Genomic DNA, 5,561 nt, shown 5'->3' on the forward strand with positions numbered 1-5,561 from the left:
AAGGTAGTTGCATTGGGGCATCCTACACTTTTGGGAAAATATATACCTACATCCTTTTTTGCCACTGTCTTGTACTTTCAATCATTAATTACTGCGGGCAAATTTGATGTAAAATACTACAAAATCAGACTAGTAGTATTTTAGCATACTTTCTTTGCACAAGTGTAGGGTACTATGTAAGGTGCAGGAGAGTGGAAATAAGTTTCTTTGTCAAATTTTCAGAAGGCCCACATGACCTGAGAGGAGAGCTCTGTAAATAACTGATGTTTTTGATTTATTGGGGGTTCTGGAAAAAATCATTTTGGGTCAATTTTTTTTCCAGAATTTTGGGCAAATTGAAAAGTTAAAAAAATGTTTTAAGTCAAAGAAAATATTTTTAAGCTCAAACCAAAATGTGTCATTTCAATTTTGAACTCATTTTTAAAAAAATTTTTAAATTAAGGAAACTTTCAAAACAAAAAAATTTTTGAATAAAAAATCAAAATATTTCCAGATTTTTTCCCAACTGAAACCATTTGGCAAAATCGGTATAAATTTGTGAAGTGTTTTGATCGATCCGAATCTTCTTTTTTAATTGAAAAAAGTCTCGCTTCGTTGAGGAGCCTAAAATTCATTTTCAAAAGTGACTTACAGACAGATACGTAAAAGTATTTAGGTGCCTAAGCATAGACAGATGTCAAGTGAGATTATCAAAAACATCTAAGCAGGTTAGATGTTGCTTTTGAAATCTCGTTAGGCTCTTACCTACATATTTAGGCACCTAAATACATTGGTAAATCTGCTCCTTAATCTCCTAATTCACTTTGGAAAATATTATCCTCTGTATAGATATCTATTATCCTTCTGCATATAATAAAAACATTCACATGTCACTTTTCAAACATAGAAATGCCCCTGCCATGGGAAATGTAAATAGACAAAATGCAGGTGAACAATGTGGGTGAGGGGTGGGAGGAATGCAACACACCAGCAAGTGGTTATGTTAGTCACTCAGCTTGTCAGTTCCATTTTGAGACACAGCAAGAAGGATGGTCATCATTTCTTTACATGGTTTTGTATGATATACATCTCATGTTAAAGCTATGTGATCAATAGAAAGCTTATTTCAGGGATCATTTCTATTCGTTTTTTGCTAGCTTTGTAGACATGTCGATATTTTACTTGCCATTTCTCACAATTTGGGCAAAATGTTGGGTGCTGTTCCAAAAGCCACTTGGCATTGGATGTTAAAGGTTCAGAAACCTTAATGCACCTATGTAGAATTTGAAAACTAAATAAATGCAGAGATTCTTACTGTGAATCCAGGGCTTTTTATTTATTTTTATTCATGTTGTTTTCTAACAAAAGATCCCTGTAGAGGTCCCAGCTAACACTGAGAACCTGCTCCCATTAAAGTCAACAAGAGCCTGTGTTTCTCCATTACCCACAGTTTATGTAGTCGTGTACATGAATGCAAAGTGGGCCTAAATGCCACCAGGTCAGAATGGTGGCATTCTACACTCACTTTGCATTGCTATGAATGATAACATGAGGTGCAGGCATGGCAAAGTCAGGCCTTGAAAGGTTGGGCAATAGCCACAGAACCGAGTCCCAAATAAAAGCAGTTGTTTTCACCACCAACCATTTGTTGGGCTCCTCCATTATACTAACAGAGCAGGTTTCTCATTTGTTCCAAACAGCATAATTGAAGCAGAATGGTGCCTAGGCCTGGGACATTAGGAGCACTGTTGGCCCTGTCGTAAATCACAAGTTGTCAAGGATTTTAATGGAAGCCCTCTGAGTGCTGTAAATTTGTGCAGTTTTGCCTGCATTCCCTCCCTCATTTCCATCACAATATCACTCCAGTGGGACTGCAGCCCTGCAGCATGTGCCAGGCAGCCTAGATTGGTAGGGCACAGGGGAAGAAGCAGAAAAAAAGAGAGAGAAGGGGCGGGGGATTCAGAACAGTTGGTATTGCAGAAGCAGCTGCTGGGTGGCCAGTTATAGAGTCACCTGGTCCCATAGTGGGGGAAGGGCAATTCATCCAGGGGATTGGAGGCTGGGTAGAACGTAACCATGGAGGCTGCTGGAATAAAGACAGATGTGCTGCAGTTTACACTTCGCTCCCTCAGTCTGTGAAGCAGTAAATTAGGCAAACACAGGGTCTCTTTAGCAATGGAGTTCCTGATCCGAGCTGGTTTGGCAGAGTTACTGTGTCTGCACTACACATCTTATCTCCTGTTCTTAGCCAGAGAGGAGGTTTTTCTTTTTAAGATGGATCCTTTTACCATGTTATGCCCCCATAGCCAACCTCAGCTATCGTCAGTGGAAATTTGGGGCCGTATCCTGGTCCCAGTGACAGAGTTCCCCTCAACTTCAGCCTGACCTGGATTTAGCTTTTTAGGAATTATTTTCACACAATTGCCACTGTGGTGTGGAAACTTCAAAATGCCATGAAATCCCTAGCAACACAGACCCTAAACTGCAGGACCTGCTGTGAAACATAACTTATTTTTTGCCCTTCTCTAGTCTTTCTCCTCTCAGGATCTCAAAATACATGACAAATATTGGTAAAATGGGCCTCGTGATTCTGCCTTTTCTCCTTCTCCCATTGATGCAGAATGTGAAGGCCAAGACTATAATGGGATTGACAAAATAACTAGATAAGTTAACGGAGGATAGGTACATCAATGGCAATTAACCAGGATGGGTACGCATGGTATCCTTAGCCTCTGTGTGCCAGAAACTGAGAACGGGATACAGAGGAGGAGAGATCACTTGACAAATCCCTGTTCTGTTCATTCCCGCTAGGACACCTAGCAATGGCCGCTGTTGGAAGGCAGGATACTGGGTGAGATGGACCTTTGATCCACACCAGTATGACCATTCTTATGTTCTTATATTATCCCTGTTTTACAGACGAAAAATAAAATTGGATTTGGCAAGCAATACAATCTGACCAATTCTTTTGTTTTAGAACAGAGAGTGTGTTCTTAAAAGCAGATGCTGCACATGTGCAGTGATATTGTTTAGAAAGTCATATGGATCTTTAATCTAGGGATTTTATTACCCAGCTGCTGCAGCAGCAGTGAGTATAACAAACTTCACTAGTCCTAGCAGAACAATTAGAGTTGACAATCCTCTTTTAAAGGGATCAAGGCAAATTAGGTCCAAAATTTAGGATTTGCATTCATCTTCTGCCAGATATTTCCCAGGAATTTCAATTCATACATTGTCATAAAAGATCATTCTAGTGTTCTAGATCATCATTGTTCAGTATAGTCCTTTGAACCACAAAGCCCACAAGAATACCTAACCTTTGCCTTTGATAAAATAGACTCCAAAGATATTTAAACAATTCAGTAAGGCTTTTTCAAGGGTATTGCAGACAATTGCCCTGCCACCATCACTCTATGGATGAGAAAATAGTATAATCTTCACAACTCATTCAGTCTTTGGCCTCTCCATTGAGACTGACTCCTTCCCCCTAAAAGGAGGGGGAATGATGGGTGTGTTTGTGGAGGGGAGAATCAGCTATAGTGATTTTTTAAATACTTGTCTGCTAGAAATTGGACTGAGTCTGTCCAAAACTCATTTCACACAGGAAATCAAGCAGCCATCAGATGATATGCAGTGTTGCCAACTCTTGTAACTTTCTCATGAGTAACATAAAGTATGCATGGATTCACATAATTTTGTGAGAATCTCAGTTTTTATTTTGTTGAACAATAAACAGAAAATACTGGACATGTAAGGCCAGTGGGGACATTGTTCCCCTGCTGCATCTGGTGTGCGTGGGGAGAGGCGAGGAGCGCAGAGATTCTTAAAGGTGCATGCCAGTTTTTTTGTACTCCTGTTTTTTTTTTTTTCTGAGATTTTTGGTGACAGCATTTGGCAAGCCTATGTGAAGCTGTTTTGAGGGTCTTTTATATCTCCAAAACAAGGGGTTGACTTGAGACCTGAGCGACCGAGGGCAGCTGGCAACACTACAATGGGATGAAGCCAATGCCCACAATGTAGTCACTTCATATCAAGTCACTTCATATCATAAAATCATGACTGATATGAAGAAAGTAAATTAGGAAAAACTATTTATTCCTTCCCATAATGTAAGAACTAGATGTCACCAAATTAAATTAATAGGCAGTAGGTTTAAAACAAACAAAAGAAAGTATTATTTCACACAACACACAGTCAACCTGTGGAACTCCCTGCCAGAGGATGTTGTGAAGACCAAGACTATAACAAGGTTCAAAAAAGAACTAGATAGATTCATGAAGGCCAGGTCCATCAATGGCTATTAGCCAGGATGGGCAGGGATGGTGTCCTAGCTTCTAGGGTTGCCAGGTGTCCAGTTTTGAACCGGACAGTCCAGTATTTGAGTTTTCTGTTCAGGAAACAAATTGAGAAAATATAAATGTCCAGTGTTTTCCAAGTAAGATGTAATGTAGATTTTGATGTAATGTCAAGTGTGTCTGATATTTTTGTTGAAACCATCTGGCAACCCTACTAGCCTCTGTTTGATGAAAGCTGGGAATGGGTGACAGGGGAGGGATCCCTTGATGGTTAATATCCTCTGGGGCACCTGTCACTGGCCACTGTCAGAAGACAGGACACGGGGCTAGATGGACTGTTTGCTCTGACAGACCATGGACGTTCTTACGTTTTTAAGGCTGTGTGCACTGACATGTTTGGTGCTGTGATGTCATGCGGTACATTTAGAGCTGTGATGTCACTGTGACACATTTGGCATGATGCTGTCTCGGCAACGCCACAGCAACACTGGAAGCACTGTGATGTGCTGAGTCGTTTGGCAGGGTGATGTGGGGATACATGTATTGCACTTATGTCACAAGAGACATGTTTGGTGCACTGATATGTTTTTAGTGCTATGTTGTCATGGTAATGGCAGGCCATGGTGATGTACAGAGTGATGTCACAGGGACGCTGTGATGTCACAGTGATACATTTAGCCTGGTGAAGTCTCAGTTTGGCGTGGTGATGTCATAATGACGTTTGGAGTGGTGATGTCATGTCAGGCTATGGCAGGGGCTAAGAAATGGGGGTCGAGAGGAGTCTCCCCCTTTATAAGAGGGCCTCCCCCCTCAGTTGCTGGCTACCCCCACATCTCCTGAGGAGGAGGGCAGTTCTTACGTATATGCAAATCAGCGAGCTCCCTCACAGCTCTGATTGGTTGCGGAGGTTCAAATCGAAGCCCCGCCCCCTGCCTCCACTCCCGAGGGCCGTTGGTAACGGTTCAGCTCGAGCTTTTTTTTTTTTTTTTTTTTTTTTGAGGGAGGGCAGGAAAGCAGAGTCGCCGAGAAGCCCAACTGCGCATGTGCCCACTGGCACGCGCCTTCCCTCTCAGGAGCGCGAGACCACAGCGTCCCTAACATCGCCGTGACAACCCTCTGCTCACCCAATCAGAAGCCGGGCAGATGCTTGGCCCAATGGGACTGAGGAGTGAAGTTAGCGCAAGGTCCCCGGGAGGCGGGAGGCGGGGCTGACGGGAGGATTGTCAACCAATAAGAAGGCGGGCGGTAGCAAGCAGGGTAGGCAGCGGGGTGCAGGTTGGTTGAGAG

The sequence above is a fragment of the Pelodiscus sinensis genome, chromosome 29 (assembly GCF_052426305.1).
Source record: "Pelodiscus sinensis isolate ZL-2025 chromosome 29, ASM5242630v1, whole genome shotgun sequence".
NCBI classification, from domain to species: domain Eukaryota; kingdom Metazoa; phylum Chordata; order Testudines; family Trionychidae; genus Pelodiscus; species Pelodiscus sinensis.